This window comes from Arachis stenosperma, chromosome 8 (assembly GCF_014773155.1).
Source record: "Arachis stenosperma cultivar V10309 chromosome 8, arast.V10309.gnm1.PFL2, whole genome shotgun sequence".
NCBI classification, from domain to species: domain Eukaryota; kingdom Viridiplantae; phylum Streptophyta; class Magnoliopsida; order Fabales; family Fabaceae; genus Arachis; species Arachis stenosperma.
Window position 1 is genome coordinate 50,474,846 of NC_080384.1, and position 19,635 is coordinate 50,494,480.

Genomic DNA, 19,635 nt, shown 5'->3' on the forward strand with positions numbered 1-19,635 from the left:
ATTCAATGATGGTTGTGAGGGAACAGACACCGTCGGAAGCGCTTGCAGTGTGAGTTTTCCAAGAATATTTCAACCTTATAACCTTATTATTTTCAAAGGCGTTGTTAACTTTTCATTTTTCTTCTTGTTTAGAGTTCCGATTCATGCTTTTGTGCCGGCGTCCCAAACAACCACTGTGCCGGAACTTCAACAAACACCTGAGACAGATTTTGAACCAACTCCTCTGCTACAGATTGAAGGGACTATAGAAACGTAAGAAATAGTATTGGGTGTATATTTGTTTAGAGTTTGGGTGTATATTGGGTTACAGTTCGGGTGTATATTTGGTAACAGTTTGGGTGTATATTGTTCCTGATTAGTTTTTTTTTACGCCATGATTAATTTTGTGTAATTGTGCAGCACTCCTGAACCCCCCCAACAACTTCAAGAAACCACACCCACGCTTCCCCCAGCTCTAACTAAAATGTAAGTTCATCAGACTAAAATCAATCTTTGCTTATCATCCGTATATTCTTATTCTTATAATACGTTATACATGATGACGCAGTTATCCAGCCACAGAAGATGCTGCTGCCCTGATGATGATGGCACGGACAGCATCCTATGTTCCTAAAATAGATCCAGTGCCATCATTCAGCCTTGGCTTGACTGATTCAAGCCAGGAGGGAGCGTCAACGCAGGAGACAGAAAGGGCAAAATCTCTAAAAACTGCAAATTTGCTAGAACAATTAGACGATTTGGTACAAAAAATAGCAAGCAGTGTGGCGAAAGAAAAAAGTAAAAGTCCACAAATTCAAAAGAAAACTGGGGGAGAAAGCTCTGGGAAGTTTGAAACTCCTGAGGGAATAAATCAGATTACGGATGATATGAAAGAAAAGTGCTACATCTAGGGGATGCGACTGAAGACATACGCAGATGGCGGTACTAACGAGTATGACCACATGTGCACTCTGATTGCCCAAGATAATTACATTTTGAATAGAATGCACCTTGCATCCCTCCAGGCAGAAAGTTATATAGAATCTGAGGTAATATTAGAATAACATTAATGTTTTTACACCAAAGTCAACTGCAATGTTTATTAATGTAAATTGATTTCGGCATATATTTCTAGATTGTATCTGCCATTTGCCTCATCCTCAATCAGAAAAATGATAAAAGGTTTCAAGAATAAGTATACTGTCTGCCCCCCGATATTGTGGTAAGTGTTACTTCTACGAATTTTGGGTGTATTTTATGTATTGATTTTGGTGTATTTTTTACGTTCGATTGGGTGTAAGTTGTGTAGTCATTTGGGTGTATTTAAAGTATTCACTTGGGTGTATTTTCAGTATTCCATTTGTTGTTTCACAATTGTTGCAGAACATGGCCCTTTCGAAGCACCCAAAGGGGGAATTCATATCACCTAAAACAAATAAAGAATTCAGGGTGGAAGACTACCCGAGTTTTATTCCCTTCATAGATGCAAAAAAATTAACTTCGCATCCATATGTAAGTTTTCATTTGCTAAATTTGTTAGTACCGTTCTTTACTTATATGCCAAATAAAATAACACACTGTTGAAAATGTGGCAATCCTTCAGGTTTTTGCACCTGTTTGCTACTCGGGCCATTGGTGGTTATGGGTGATAGATACAACAAAGCGGAGATTTCATACACTTGACCCGCTACACAAGAAAGCTCCAAGAGATGAGAAAAAGCAGCTTAATAAATTCACTGTAAGTTGCCTCTGTCTTCTTTACTTTAATAGATAGGTCTATTTCAGTTCAATATAAGGTGTATGTATGTTTTACTTTGGGTGTAATTATGTTCTCCTTTGGGTGTAATTTCTTTGTCGAGTTGGGTGTATTTTGTGGAACCATTTGGGTGTGTTTTGTTGATCAAGTTGGGTGTATGTTGTTTATCAAGTTGGGTGTATTTCGTTTGTTGTGTTGGGTGTATATTGTGCATTCATTAGGGTGTATTACTGATTTGTTTTGGTATTTAAGGGATATGTAATTTCAAGATTGAGAGCATATGCCGGCGGGGAACCTCTGAAGAAAGACGAGAAGGAGAAGGAAATTAAAGCATCATATGTTAAAATATCAGGCCAAAAATCAAGGTATAAATTTGTGACTCTGAATATTAAACTTTCCTAAATGAGATTTGTAATTTATTTTCTTCGTTTTCAGCTATGACTGCGCTATCTACGTTATGAAGTGGCTTGAGTTAATTGAGCCGGAAAATATTAAAAAGGGGAAGTATGAATGGGATAATTGGAAACAGGTAACTGTCTTTAGAACTATATAACTCTGTATTACTTTACTGAATTAATATTGCTATTTAAACAGAATATACTTTTTAATTGTAGGAGGAGGTGGACCACTATAGAGTGGAGTATGCTTCGCGGATACTATTCAGTGAAATGAATAAAGAGAGAGATCGGGCAATTAGAGAGAGTAATGCAATAAGGCTGTCGAAACCATCCTCTGTATTATTGAGTCCGTTTTGTCAGATAAATTCTACTGATATAGAAACTGCGTAATCCAACTGCTAGCTAGTTTGTACATTGAACAAATGCTGTAAAAATTTGCCATTTATAAACAACTTCTATTGAATGAAATTTTTTTTTCATAGTTAAACTGTCTGTGATGTTAAACTGTCTGTGCTGTATTCAAAAGTTGTATTACAGGTGGTAAAATATGAAGGAAAACATCAAAGGCATATATAAACACAAATTATAAACTTTTACACCCAACGCAAGTTTAATATACACCCAAGATTGCATAAAATATACACCCAAACTGTCTGTGCTGTATTCAAAATGTATGAATTACAGGTACTAAAATATGAAGAAAAACATCAAATCAAATATACACCCATAACCTGCGAATTTTTACACCCAAATAAAGTTGAATATACACCCTGAAATCTATCCCCCCTGATGCTTTGAGACTAAAACCCTGAACCCTAAACACTTAAAACCTAAACCCTTACCCCTAACCTGTAAACCCTAAAACACAAATATTATATATATGTATCTATATGTAAATTGTGAATTAACAAAAATACACCCAAAAGAACAGTGCTTTTACACTGTTATTCTGTAAAACTATACACCCAAAGAGTTATCCCCTGCTGCTGGTACCCTGAACTGATAATTCATAACGTGTCCTTGATATTGGCTGGAATTTGAATGCATCGTGGATGCAGCATCAAACAGGTTTATCTGAATATAACACTCACATATTAGCTAAACTATTAACGAGAAAAATAAACTCAATCGCCACAGATTTAAAGAACATTACTTTTACCTCGCTTAAAACTTTCGTTTTCTTCTTCTTTGTGGCATTTGCAATCTGTTTGTCCAACTTTGAACCTAGCCTATTTTTTGGACGACCTCTTGTTCGAATCCTTGGCGGGCTTTGAAGCTCGTTAACGGATTCCAAGTTGGCGTCTTCGTGGGATAAAGAAGATGTCCCCTTCCTTTTGGCTTTTAATGATTCCATCTCGGCCATGACGTTATCGTACGCACGGTGCAGAATTGCAGTCAGCTCCTCCGATTTGGATGCAAATTTGCAAATATTTTGCGAACAAAAAACCAATTGGTCGAACCTCTTGCTTCTTGGCTCCATCAGTGGCTCGTCGTGGCTGCTCTTGATGTGTGTGTGTCGTCTCTTTACCTTCTTGCTCCATCATTCCAGTATATATCTAGGTGACACTTGGCTTACTTGTTCGAAGCTTAACACGCTTAGTGCGTGACGGCACAGTATCCCTCTCGACTCGAATAATAAGCATTGGCATTTTACCTCGGCTGCAACTGAGTCGTAAGTAACCACGAACTTGTTGAATATTGAGCTAAAAACTTGTTCTCCGACTTCGTATACTGAATAGCCTAGAGCAGAATTCGTTAATCTGGTGATGCAATTCGCCTTTCCTCTGAATTGCGCTTGGACTTCCCTAAACTTTTGGTGATGCAACCGCCCTAAGGGAATCTTGGCTTCCGCACTTACATTGGAGGCTCGCGTATGGGCACAAATCATGTCCCATTACGTCTTTCCGAGCACTCATGAGTCCTCCTTCACTGCGGACATGGCTATTCTACTATGGTGCATCCTTACAGACCGACCTTTGAATCTCTCAAGACACATCCGGCATGCTATGGAGCATGTACAAATCACGGGCAACTTACCTTTTCCCGCCTTGGTCTCAAATCTTATCTCAGCAGCCGGAGTCTCCTGCAGAGCTGGGGATACCAAAGCCATGCTTCCACGGGATGATCAATATGTCCCTAACGGGAAATACCTCAGACTTTCAGCAGCCACTACAAGCCAGCTTCCTGAGCCGGTTGAAGATATTCCTTCTTCAACACCACAAGCATCTACCACTGAGAAATTGCTCCAGCAGATACTTGAAAAGTTGGATCGGCATGAACAGAAAGCAAAGATGAGACAGCGCCGTAACGAGCGCCGATTCAAACGCCTCAAGGAGCTACTCAAGGGACACTTCAGCGACTCAGACACCCCGGACTCCACTTCTTTTACCAGCACCGGGAGCCAAGATGATCCCGACTGTGGAGATACTGCCACCAGCCCACCCCTGTTCCTGACAGATGGCACCGAGGACGGTGCAAAGCCTTAAGTGTGGGGAGGTCGGTCAGTACCTGACTTCCGGAGGTAAATTCTCTTCTCTAACACCAATAATTAGGATATTTTAGTTAGATTTTTCTTTCTTTTATAGAATAGAATAAATTGCATAGGTTAGGATAGTTGCATGCATGTTCTACTTGATTGAAAAGACAATAAGTTTCTTTCAAAAAAATCTATCTTCGGAATAAAATTTCACTAAATTTTCAAAATTTTTATGATAAATCTGCTTGAATTGTATTTGGAACATGATGTTTGAGCTAAAGAACACACAACATGTGAAAGATTTGAGCCTTTATGCATGGTTACATTATTTAACCATAATTATGTTATTCTTGTGTGTTTACTTCTCTATGATTGTAATCTATATTTTGTTTTATCTTATATGTCCAATATTTATTATATCTACATGCTTGCACATGATTGAGGCCATTATTTGTTTAAAATCACTTATCCAAATCAAGCCTACCCTTCTCAATTACCCTTGTTAACCACTTTGAGCCTTTAAAACCCCATTTGTTCTATATTTTTACCACATTACTAACCTTAAGCTGAAAAACAATTGCATATCCCAAATTGAATCTTTGGTTAGCTTAAGATAGAATTGTGTGTGCCAGTTAAGTATGGGAAAGTGTGGGAACAAGAGTTGTTAAGGGAATGTGTCATGAAAATTTAAAGGAAATTTGGATACCCACTCATGTGAAAATATATGAAAAATCTATGTGCATTGATAAGCTTTATTTATTCAAAAAAAAAAATAAGGGGACAAAATTACCCCAATGTTAAATTCAGGATCCGAAGATCAATGCACATATGATAGAATTAAAATACAAGGTTGAAACATGAGTATGGGTTGAAAAAGGGAATTATGGGTAGCCAGGCATGAATTTAAAAGTATATAGAATATATGTATATTAGGTGAGAGCTTAGGTTAATTAAAGATTCAAGTTATAAAGCTCACTTAGCCATATGTATATCCTTACCTGCACCTTGGCCCATTACAACCCTGGAAAGACCTCATGATGTTTGCATTAGTATATTAACTGTTGTTGATTGGTTAGGAGAAAAACAAAAGTTAGAAAGCATGATCAGAGAAGAATAGAGTGATCACCCTATACACTAGATTAGAGCATATACTTTCAGTGAGGGTTCAATGATTGAATCTTCATGTTTCCGGCCTTCATAAGCTATATTCTTGCATTTTTATCGGTTTTATTATATGATGATAGAATTAGTGGAATTTGATTTGTAATTGTTTGAAGAGCTTATTACTTTTGATCAAGTGAACAATAATCATATAGTTGCATTTATTTATATATGTAGGATTGCATTGCATTTCATGAGTTTCTGCATGTTCATACATATTTCCTTGTTTCCTTCAATTTAGCATGAGGACATGCTAATGTTTAAGTGTGGGGAGGTTGATAAACCACTATTTTATAGTTTATATTGTGTTTAATTGTGTGGTTTTGTCATGATTCTTACCCACTTATTCATCAATTTAGCATGTATTTAGATTTCCTTCCTGAATTTATCACATGTTTGAAAATTGCTTCCTAGAGACTTTAATTATTTAATTTTAATTCTCCTTTATTCCATTCGATGCCGTAATCTGTGTGTCAAGTGTCTCAGGCTTTATAGGGCATGAATGAGACGGAGATTGGAGAGGAAGCTAGCAAAAATGGAAGGAACACAAAAATTGAGGGAGATAACCAGTGAAAAGTGACGCGGTCGCATGGCTCACGCGACCGCGCGAAGGAGCATAAATCGCAGTGACGCGGCCGCATGGCTTGCGCGGCCGCACGGACTGAAAAGCATAAGCGACGCGGTGGCGTGGACGACGCGAACGCGTGAAGAGGAAAAGTGCCAGCGACGCGTCCGCATGGACGACGCGATCGCGTGACATGCGCGATCTGCATAAACTGCAGAATCTGAAACCAGCGACTTTGGACCCTATTTCGGCCCAGTTTTCGGCCCGGAACAGCAGACTAGAGTCAGAAAATATGCAGAAACAGTGGAGACACATTCATTGAGTAGTTTTAGATCTAGTTTTTCACTCTCTTAGGTTTTTCTCTCTAGTTTTTAGAATTTTAATTTTCAATTGGTCTTAGCTTTGGAACATTGAGAAGAGTCATTTCCTCATCAAGACTTCATCATTCTAGTTTGTTCTCTTAACTTGGTTTTATTCTTCCATGTTCATTGTTATGTTCAATTTTGTCATTCAGATATTTTTATGATTAATTAATGCAAGGATTATTTCTTTTAATTTAATTTCCATTCTAATAATCATGTTTTCTTTTAATTCCCTTTTATATGCCATGGATTTTTTATTTACAATGAGTGAGTAGTTTCATTACTTGATGGGGAGTTGATTAAAAGGAACTCTTGAGTTGGAAAGATTGGAAGAAAAATTTATAATTGGGTTGGATGTTGGATTGCTATCCTGTCACAGACGCCAATCCCTTTGAACTAAGTGGGTTGCAACTTGTGAACAGATCTGGCATTTCCACTTGTTTGACTTTCTCTTACCTAGTAAGGGATAACCAAACGGAACAACTATTAATTATAAATTAATCTTACAATCACACCATCAATGATAGAGATTCCAACCAATCAATTCCCAATCAAGGCCTTTTATTTTTATTATTTAAAATTCCTCAATTTAATTCCCAATTTACCTAGCTCAACTTTTTTGGAATATCTGATTAGTAAAACAGCACACTTTTCTGCAACTCGTTGGGAGACGACCTGGGACTTAAAACTCCCAGTAATTTTAATTTGAACTTTCAGTGACATATTTCTAAATTGATAGGCAGATTTTTGGTGAGTTAAGAACTATACTTGCAACGCAACCATTTTAATAAATTTTTAATTCACCAGCTTCTGCACTCCATTAATTTTTGGCGCCGTTGCCGGGGAGTTGCAATAGAGTGCTTATTTTATTAATTAGAATTTATTTATTTGCATTTTATTTAATTTTGCTACTATGAGCTGCGTGTTTCTTCCGTCAAATGACACGTTCACTTCCTGATCCGCGCTTGCTAATATTCGATCCTGAAATTGAAAGAACAATTTCACGAATAAGGCGAGAACAGCGTAGGTTAGTCCGCTCTGAGGGCGGATCTGAAAGTGAATCTGAGGAAGAAACCAGCCCCCGTTCTACTGATTCGGTTGTTTTACGTGCAGAAAACATGGCAGCTAGAAGAATTACCATTCAGGAGGAAGGAGCTCCTGATTTTACACTGCAACCGTTTCAAGCGCATCATCCAGCGGTAGCTACGGATTTTGAAATAAATACCGCACTGCTAAATTTGATGCCGAAGTTTCATGGCCTACCTGCTCAAGAGCCTATCAAGCACTTAAGAGATTTTCAGGCAGCCTGTTCTACTGTCAGGCGTGATGGCGCTGATGAAACTTCAATTCTGCTAAAAGCTTTTCCGTTCTCTCTTGAGGGAAAAGCAAGAGAGTGGTACTACACTCAACCTCTAGCAAACGTATCCAACTGGGATACACTCAGAAAGGAGTTCCTGGAGAAATTCTTCCCCTCTGAAGTTACTGACAAACTGAGGTAGGATATCTCTACAATTGTTCAGGATGACAGTGAGACTCTCTTTGAATACTGAGAGCGCTTCAATAATCTTCTGGAAGCATGCCCCCACCACATGATTGACAAGATCATGCTACTCAGCTATGTCACCACAAGGTATGAGGCCCCAAGATAAGACCACATTGGAAAGTGCCAGCAATGGGTCTATGAAGAAGTACAAGACCACTGATGAAGCTTGGCAATTGATCAGTGATTTAGCTGAATCTACTCGGAACCACAGACAGAAGCAAGGCCGTTCAAGGGCAGTTGCAGAAGTATCTTCTGGCATAGAGATTGTTGCTCTAAATCGAAGCATCTGTGAAATGACCAATCTGCTGAAGCAAATGCAGTTAAATCAACAAGCTCAGCAAACTCAACCGTAGCAAAACCAACAACTAGTCCCACAAAGAATTTGCGGAATTTGTGCTGATTACAGCCATTACACTGATGAATGTCCGCAGCTCCAACAAGAAAACAACATGGTGGCATCCACTCACAATTTCTATGACCGCCCCAACCAAAGGTACATTCAAAGTGGAAATAATAACCATGGATGGCAGGACAATTCAAACCAGAATTGGAGGGACAACAATAATAGGGGAGGCAGAGATAATCAGGAAAATCAGAGGTGGAATAATTACAACAACAGGCAGCAAAATCAGCCTTACCGAGCACCTCACCTGAGGCAAAACCAAGGACCACCGAACAATCAGCAGCAACCCTCTCAAATTACTTATTCTTCTATATCTTCTAATGAAGAATTGTTACAAGCTTTTGAGAAAAGACAACTGGCCATGGAAAATACCATCGTGAACAGTATTAACGCCAGTCTGAATGGTTTCACCTCTACTCTGCAAGCTTTTATGACACAACTTGGTTCAGCACAAAATTCCAGTAATCAACCTTCAAGCACCACTGGAATCCCCTCTCAACCATTACCCAATCCAAAGGGAGGCATTAATGCCATCACCCTGAGGTCCGGAACCACACTGCAGGAGAGAAATCAGGAGGAACCAAGCTCACCAGAATATGCCTCAGCTGAAGAGTAGCTCAACCACAGGAAGAAACACAAGAGGTACAGGCACCACAGAAAACACTACTCCCATTCCATTCCCAACTTGCAAGGAAGCCTAGGAAGCAGCTGGAACCTGATCCTAAAAATGGTAGAAATATTCAAAAAGGTTGAGGTAACTGTTCCCCTTTTTGATGTCATTCAGCAAGTACCTAAATATGCAAAGTTTCTAAAAGACTTATGTATCCATAAAGATAAAATTAATGAATTAGAAACTATTCCTTTAGGTAGTTCTATATCTGCTTTAATGGGAGGATTACCTGAAAAATGTAGTGACCCAGGTCCTTGCATAGTTAGTTGTACTATTGGTGGTGTAGTAATTTATGATTGCATGTGTGATTTAGAGCATGTGTCAGTATGCTTTGTCTATATATGATGTTTTAAGGCTACTCCTTTAAAAAGGTCGGCAGTCGTTTTGTGTTAGCAGATAAAAAGCATTATTACAGTGGCTGGAGTTGCTAAAGATGTTTTGGTGAATATTAAAGGGCTCACATTTCCCACTGTTTTTATATCTTGGAGATGCCCATAATGATTTCAGATAAGCCATCATCAATCCTACTTGGAAGACCATCCTGAAGACATCAAAATTCAAATTGGCTTTTTCAGGAACATACTCCTTTGAATAGATGGTCGCATAGTAATCTTCAATCTGAATGGAATCATTGACAACCCCTCAATCCTACTTGGAAGACCATTCCTGAAGACATCAAAATTCAAATTGGATGCTTTTCAGGAACATACTCCTTTGAAATAGATGGTCGCATAGTAATCTTCAATCTGAATGGAATCATTGACAACCCCCAGAAGACATTCCATTTCCAGTGTGATGTCATAGACGAAAGTGTAGCTGAAGTTCAAAAGGAAGAGTTTGAAGAGGGCATAGACAAGGTCCAAGTGGGGAACCTCTTAACTGACAATGAGGACACTTCGCCATTTTCACAAGCCCCAGATAACCCAGAGCCTACCCATGATCAAAAGTTAGAATTGAAACTCTCCCTCCACATCTCAAATATGCTTACCTTGAGGAGGAGGAGAAGTTTCCGGTTATTATGCAAGAGAACTGACTTCTCAACAAGAAAAACAGCTACTTGATGTGTTGAGGAAGTATAAGAAGGCAATTGGGGGAGTTTGGCAGACATAAGGGAATCAACCCTCAGTATGCGAGCACAGAAATTTTAGAAGAGGGAGCAAGACCTGTCGTCAACCACAAAGAGATTGAATCCCAACCATCTTGGAAGTGTAAAAAAGGAAGTGACCAGACTATTGGAGGCCGGTATCATATATCCCATTTCAGACAGTGAATGGGTAAGCCCAGTACAAGTGGTGCCAAGAAGTCCGGAGTCACTACGTGAAAAATGAGCAGGAGAGCTCATAGCAACTAGAGTTCAGAATGCTTGGAGAGTCTGCATTAATTACAGGCGTCTCAACCAAGCTACTCGTAAGGATCACTATCCACTTCCATTATTGATCAAATGCTGGATCGCCTGTCAGGTAAATCGCATTATTGCTTTTAGATGGTTACACATGTTATTTCCAGATTCATATAGCTCCTGAGGATCAGGAAAAGACTACTTTTACATGTCCTGGGACTTATGCTTATAAGAGAATGCCCTTTGGCTTGTGCAATGCACCAGCTACTTTCCAAAGGTGCATGATGAGTCTTTTCTCTGATCTTATTGAGGACTGTATGGAAGTTTTTATGGACGATTTTAGCGTTTATGGTGATTCTTTTAACCTTTTGATAAGCTAAAGACTGCTCTAACTCAAGCTCCAATTGTGAGAGGACCCGATTGGAGCCAGCCATTTGAATCATGTGCGATGCTTCCAACATGCAGTAGAAGCAGCGTTGGCTCAGCGTGAAGGTAAGGATCCTTTTGTTATTGCCTATGTGTCTAAGACTTTAGACACTGCCCAGTCCAATTATACTACTACTGAGAAAGAGCTACTTGCTATTGTTTTTGCTCTGGATAATTATGGGCTTATTTACTTGGTACTAGAGTAGTGTGTTCGGACCATGCAGCTCTAAAGTATCTATTGGCTGAAAGGAATCCAAACCAAGACTTATACGTTGGATACTGTTACAGAATTGATTTGGAAATCAAGGATAGGAGTGTAATCAAAATTTAGTAGCAGACCACTTGAGTCGCCTTGAACATATTAAGGATGATTCTACTCCTATAGATGATAATTTTCCTTTTGAAAACTTACAAGCAGTATCTGAGGTAGTCCCTTGGTACGCACCTGTTGCTAATTATTTAGTTATCCGCACATTTCCTCCACATTTTTCTAAACATCAAAGAGACAAGCTGAAAAGCGAGTCTAAATATTATATGGGATGACCCTATTTATGGAGATGTGGCGCTGACCAGATAATTAGACGTTGTGTACCTCAATCAGAATTCCAGTCTATCTTAGAGGCCTGCCACTCATCTGAGAGTGGAGGACATTTTGGCCCCCAACGAACAGCTAGAAAAATCTTAGACTGTGGATTCTGGTGGCCTACTCTTTTTAGAGATGCTGCTGAGTTTTGTAAATCTTGTCACCCATGCCAGAAATTTGGTAACATATCCAGGGATGAGATGCCTCAACAATATATGCTTTTTTGTGAAATTTTTTGTTGGAGCATTGACTTCATGGGTCCATTTCCAAATTCTAGTGGATATTTTTATATATTGTTAGCTGTAGATTATGTTTCCAAATGGGTGGAAGCAATTCCTACCCACTGATGATGCTAACACTGTTGTTTCCTTTGTGAGAACCATATTATATGCCGCTTTGGATCACCACGAGCGATCGTGAGCGATCAAGGCACCCATTTTTGTAACAGGAGACTAACAGGATTGATGAAGAAGCATGGGATAATCCATAAGGTTGCAACAGCTTACCATCCCCAACCTAATGGGCAAGCCGAGGTGTCAAACAAAGAAATTAAACGTATCTTGCAAAAGATTAAAGCCTCACAGAAAAGACTGGAGCACCAGACTACAAGATGCACTGTGGGCATATAAAATAGCATACAAGACACCCATTGGGATGAGCCCCTTCCGCTTAGTTTATGGAAAAGCTTGTCATCTCCCAGTTGAAATCGAACACAGAGCCTTCTGGGCAGTTAAAGAGTGCAACATGAGGATTGAGACTGCTGGAGCTGAAAGAAAGTTGCAACTGCAGGAACTGGAGAACCTTCGCCTAGAAGCTTATGAGAACTCCAGAATATACAAGGAAAAGATGAAAGCTGTGCATGATCAAAACATCAAGAATAGAGAGTTCCAACCTGGAGATTTTGTTCTCCTTTACAAATATCGACTGAGACTCATGCCCGGTAAGTTGAGATCCAAATGGGAAGGTCCATACAGAATAGAGAAGGCTGAACCGTACGGAGTTTATCACCTAAGCCATCCTTCAAGTTCTAAACTTATTAAAGTTAATGGACACCGCCTGAAGTTATACTATGGTGAAAAGGTGCAGAAAAGCAAGGAGCTTGAGATCTTCCGCCTGGAAGATCCCCACATAGCAACAGACTGAGCTAGTGGAGCGTCCAACTTACGGACGTTAAAGCAAAGTGCTTGGTGGGAGACAACCCACCGCGGTATGATCGTTCTTTTCTTCACTTTTAGTTTTTCTTCTTTCAATAAATCTTCTCTTTATCAGTGCTTTCGTGCTCTTTCAATTACATGTCTTTATTTTAAAAAAAAATTTTCGCCACGCGACGCGATCGCACAAGCGACACGTCCGCGTGGCAGGAGGAGTACAGAAAAATAAAACTGAACAGAAAGTTACGCAGGAGCAGCGCTGGAGTCGTGCCCAAGGCACAATTTACTCCACGCGACCGCGTCGCATGGAATTCATGGCCTCCCACGCGACCGCGTGCCCTGCATTTTCGACGTAAAAGGGTGCACAATGCTATATTGTGCGAGAGTGGTGCTGGATTGGTGCTGGAAGCACAATCCTTGTCACGCGACCGCGTCGCCGACGCGGCCGCGTCAATTAATTTCTGATGCACACTCACGCGATCGCATGACCCACGCGATCGCGTCCCTTTAATTTGGCAATTGAATTATATTGAACAGAGAGTTGTGCTGGAGCGAGGCTGCACTCGCGCCAGCAATGCCACACGGGTCACGCGACCGCGTGACTTACGCGATCGCCTCGTCTTACCTGACGTGCACCCACGCGAACGCGTGCCTTCCGCGGCCGCGTCGCATGCGCCGTACAGCTCAACCCAATAAGCCAAATTATCTTATCTTTCTCTCCTCCAGACCCTACTTTTTCTTTTCCCCCCTTCTTTCTTCCCTTTCCCTTCCCCTTTTACCTCACCTTTTACTCTCTCTCTCTCTCACAACCGTTAACAAGGTTTTACCTTCTTCTTCCTTCTTCTCTTTTCAATCATTCTTATTATATTATGTATATATATTATTATTTTCTTTTTCTTTTCTTTTTCTTTTCAAATCTTTATTTTTTTCTCCTTCTTCTTTTACATGGTGTTAGAAACTTTTTAAGTCATCATTCCTCATTGTATGTTTGTGGATTTTTGCAACTTGTTTGACAATTATTTTTTCTCCTATTTAAGAGATTGTTTGCATGTTCAATTTCATACTTTTTATATCTTGTTTACCATGCATGCCATGTGTTTGTGAAAAAGCCCATATAGCACTATGCACTTTTCTACCTTACTTTACTCTACTCTGCAATGCTTGCTTTTCACAAATTCCCTTTCAAATTCTATTAATTAAATTTCATTGTCAATACAAATGCGATTGTTAGTTTGTTACGAATGGTAACCTAACTTGGACATTGAATGTTTGATACATGCTACTCATGCCTTTGCCTGCATGCCAATAAACCTCTTGCATTCTATTGTCCTACATGCACTTGCTATATTTCCATTAATGAGCTTTCCACATGTAATCCGGACCATGTGTTAATGCCATTTATCTTTATTGTGCATTGACTATCACTTACACTACCCTCTTCCTTGCTCTCTCTATTTGAATTTAATTTTCTTTCTCTTCCCTTCTTTCAGGATGGCCACCAAGAAAGAAAAAGAGAAAGCTACTTCCAAACCACCAGCAAGAAGAGGAACTAAAAGAGCATTAGTGGCAGAGCCTTCTTCAACCGCAGTCAAGCCCTCAACAAAGAGAGTTAAGAGGATAATAAAGGTTGACGACAAAGAGAAAGCCTTTCCAGCAAAGGACACTGCGCGATTTCCTAATCGCTACTGTGAGCAGATGTTCCCTATCCTAGCAGAAAGGAACTATAACAATGAATACCTTCTCATCCTCCCACCCAATATTGCCACCTTTGTTGAGCCGCAAATTGAGCGAAGACAATGGGGTTTCCTACGGAGACAGCCAAGGCAGGTCAATCTTTCTTGGGTAGTTGAGTTCTACTCCAACTTCTACATACCGACCCTGCAGTTTATTTTTGTCTGGCAGAAGCAAGTCCCCATTACAGAAGAGGCCATTCAGCAAGTTCTGAGTCTTCCCCCTATTCCAGCAGGAATGGACGCTTTTCAAGAAGCCACCCTTCAGCGCCAGCGATACCAATTTGACTGGGACTCTGTTCTCGGAGTCATTGCTTTACCTGGCAGCCGTTGGATCTACAGATACCACCGCAACCGCCCTAAGGGAATCTTGGCTTCCGCACTTACATTGAAGGCTCGCGTATGGGCACAAATCATGTCCCATTACGTCTTTCCGAGCACTCATGAGTCCTCCTTCACTGCGGACATGGCTATTCTACTATGGTGCATCCTTACAGACCGACCTTTGAATCTCTCAAGACACATCCAGCATGCTATGGAGCATGTACAAATCGAGGGCAACTTACCTTTCCCCGCATTGGTCTCAAATCTTATCTCAGCAGCCGGAGTCTCTTGCAGAGCTGGGGATACCAAAGCCATGCTTCCACGGGATGATCAATATGTCCCTAACGGGAAATACCTCAGACTTTCAGCAGCCACTACAAGCCAGCTTCCTGAGCCGGTTGAAGATATTCCTTCTTCAACACCACAAGCATCTACCACTGAGAAATTACTCCAGCAGATACTTGAAAAGTTGGATCGGCATGAACAGAAAGCAAAGATGAGACAGCGCCGTAACGAGCGCCGATTCAAACGCCTCAAGGAGCTACTCAAGGGACACTTCAGCGACTCAGACACCCCGGACTCCATTTCTTTTACCAGCACCGGGAGCCATGATGATCCCGACTATGGAGATACTGCCACCAGCCCACCCCTGTTCCTGACAGATGGCACCGAGGACAGTGCAAAGCCTTAAGTGTGGGGAGGTCGGTCAGTACCTGACTTCCGGAGGTAAATTATCTTCTCTAACACCAATAATTAGGATATTTTAGTTAGATTTTTCTTTCTTTTATAGAATAGAATAAATTGCATAGGTTAGGATAGTTGCATGCATGTTCTACTTGATTGAAAAGACAATAAGTTTCTTTCAAAAAAATCTATCTTCGGAATAAAATTTCACTAATTTTTCAAAATTTTTATGATAAATCTGCTTGAATTGTATTTGGAACATGATGTTTGAGCTAAAGAACACACAACATGTGAAAGATTTGAGCCTTTATGCATGGTTACATTATTTAACCATAATTATGTTATTCTTGTGTGTTTACTTCTCTATGATTGTCTCTATTTTGTTTTCTTATATGTCCAATATTTATTATATCTACATGCTTGCACATGATTGAGGCCATTATTTGTTTAAAATCACTTATCCAAATCAAGCCTACCCTTCTCAATTACCCTTGTTAACCACTTTGAGCCTTTAAAACCCTATTTGTTCTATATTTTACCACATTACTAACCTTAAGCTGAAAAACAATTGCATATCCCAAATTGAATCTTTGGTTAGCTTAAGATAGAATTGTGTGTGCCAGTTAAGTATGGGAAAGTGTGGGAACAAGAGTTGTTAAGGGAATGTGTCATGAAAATTTAAAGGAAATTTGGATACCCACTCATATGAAAATATATGAAAAATCTATGTGCATTGATAAGCTTTATTTATTCAAAAAAAAATAAGGGGACAAAATTACCCCAATGTTAAATTCAGGATCCGAAGATCAATGCACATATGATAGAATTAAAATACAAGGTTGAAACATGAGTATGGGTTGAAAAAGGGAATTATGGGTAGCCAGACATGAATTTAAAAGTATGTAGAATATATGTATATTAGGTGAGAGCTTAGGTTAATTAAAGATTCAAGTTATAAAGCTCACTTAGCCATATGTATATCCTTACCTGCACCTTGGCCCCATTACAACCCTGGAAAGACCTCATGATGTTTGCATTAGTATATTAACTGTTGTTGATTGGTTAGGAGAAAAACAAAAGTTAGAAAGCATGATCAGAGAAGAATAGAGTGATCACCCTATACACTAGAGATTAGAGCATACATACTTTATCAGTGAGGGTTCAATGCTTGAATCTTCATGTTTCCGGCCTTCATAAGCTATATTCTTGCATTTTTATCGGTTTTATTATATGATGATAGAATTAGTGGAATTTGATTTGTAATTGTTTTGAAGAGCTTATTTACTTTTGATCAAGTGAACAATAATCATATAGTTGCATTTATTTATATATGTAGGATTGCATTGCATTTCATGAGTTTCTGCATGTTCATACATATTTCCTTGTTTCCTTCAATTTAGCATGAGGACATGCTAATATTTAAGTGTGGGGAGGTTGATAAACCACTATTTTATAGTTTATATTGTGTTTAATTGTGTGGTTTTGTCATGATTCTTACCCACTTATTCATCAATTTAGCATGTATTTAGATTTCCTTCCTGAATTTATCACATGTTTGAAAATTGCTTCCTAGAGACTTTAATTATTTAATTTTAATTCTCCTTTATTCCATTCGATGCCGTAATCTGTGTGTCAAGTGTCTCAGGTTTTATAGGGCATGAATGAGACGGAGATTGGAGAGGAAGCTAGCAAAAATGGAAGGAACACAAAAATTGAGGGAGATAACCAGCGAAAAGTGACGCGGTCGCATGGCTCACGCGACCGCGCGAAGGAGCATAAATCGCAGTGACGCGGCCGCACGGACTGAAAAGCATAAGCGACGCGGTGGCGTGGACGACGCGAACGCGTGAAGAGGAAAAGTGCCAGCGACGCGTCCGCATGGACGACGCGATCGCGTGACATGCGCGATCTGCATAAACTGCAGAATCTGAAACCAGCGACTTTGGACCCTATTTCGGCCCAGTTTTCGGCCCGGAACAGCAGACTAGAGTCAGAGAATATGCAGAAACAGTGGAGACACATTCATTGAGTAGTTTTAGATCTAGTTTTTCACTCTCTTAGGTTTTTCTCTCTAGTTTTTAGAATTTTAATTTTCAATTGGTCTTAGCTTTGGAACATTGAGAAGAGTCATTTCCTCATCAAGACTTCATCATTCTAGTTTGTTCTCTTAACTTGGTTTTATTCTTCCATGTTCATTGTTATGTTCAATTTTGTCATTCAGATATTTTTATGATTAATTAATGCAAGGATTATTTCTTTTTAATTTAATTTCCATTCTAATAATCATGTCTTCTTTTAATTCCCTTTTATATGCCATGGATTTTTTATTTACAATGAGTGAGTAGTTTCATTACTTGATGGGGAGTTGATTAAAAGGAACTCTTGAGTTGGAAGGATTGGAAGAAAAATTTATAATTGGGTTGGATGTTGGATTGCTATCCTGTCACAGACGCCAATCCCTTTGAACTAAGTGGGTTGCAACTTGTGAACAGATCTGGCATTTCCACTTGTTTGACTTTCTCTTACCTAGTAAGGGATAACCAAACGGAACAACTATTAATTATAAATTAATCTTACAATCACACCATCAATGATAGAGATTCCAACCAATCAATTCCCAATCAAGGCCTTTTATTTTTATTATTTAAAATTCCTCAATTTAATTCCCAATTTACCTAGCTCAACTTTTTTGGAATATCTGATTAGTAAAACAGCACACTTTTCTGCAACTCGTTGGGAGACGACCTGGGACTTAAAACTCCCAGTAATTTTAATTTGAACTTTTTAGGCAGATGTTCGGTGAGTTAAGAACTATACTTGCAACGCAACCATTTTAATAAATTTTTAATTCACCAGCTTCTGCACTCCATCACCCTGCTTCCGAGGCAATTATCGTATTGTTTGACGAATTGAATAAGCGAGCTGTTCCGGGTGATAAACTTGTTAAAAAATGAATGGATGCTCTCACTCCTTTGTGTGCTTCTCATCCCTGCCCAGAAGTGGTGATCCAGATAGATAGGAACCCATATATGACGGTCTTCGTACAGATCTACAGAATACACCCAAACACAGACTATAAATACACCCGAGAAAACATGCAATTTACACCTCTGCTGCAGATTTTAAAAAGACATTACCTGAAAGCCACTTGTTGTCCACAAGACCAAAATTCAGTAGGAAATCATTCCAATTCCTATCGAATGAGTCTTTGCTATGAGAGTTCCAAACAACTTGGCTCATTTCTTGTTCAATATTGGCATGTCCCTTGTACCTGTTTAATTTGCTTGGAATCTTCTTCATAATGTGCCAAATACACCAACGGTGAATTGTTGTTGGCATACAGGCCTCTAAAGCCCTTTTCATTGATGCGCATTGATCGGTGAGAAACCCTTTCGGAGCGTTTCCTCCCATGCAACGAAGTCAGCATTAAAATAACCATTTGAATGATTCAATTTCTTCGTTCTTCATCAAAGAGCATCCGAGAAGTGTTGACTGACTGTGGTGATTCACCCCGACAAAAGAACCACAGACCAAATTATACCTGAAACAAATTACCATAGTGCAGAATGCAAAATCATTAGGTACACCCCAACAAATGCTTCGTATACACCCAATGAAACAGCTAATATACACCTCTGCTGCGGATTCATAAAAATACATTAATTTAGCATCATAAACAGGGGCAGTTTGTTACCTGTTTGTATTGTAGATGGTGTCAAATGAAATGACGTCTCCGAAATACTCAAAGGCAGCTCTGCTTCTTGCATCGGCCCAAAAAGCCAGCTTAATCGATTAATCCTCCTCGAGTTCGAGCTCAAAAAAGAAATTCAGAATCTTCTCTTTCATTCTTAACAAATATTTCCCGAATTCCTTTGCATCTTCTTGTTCGGAAACATTCCGCACTTCCCTGGTAATGTAATTCCTCACGTTCTTTTAGATAAAATTTAACTCGCGGTGACCCCCGGCAGCCGCAACAAATGATTGGTAGGTTTTGCTTGGTCTGATACCGGCCTCCTCGTTATTCTCTATTGTACGATGAATGGATATGCTTAGTTCCCTGTGCTGTTTGAGCATCTCTGCTTTAC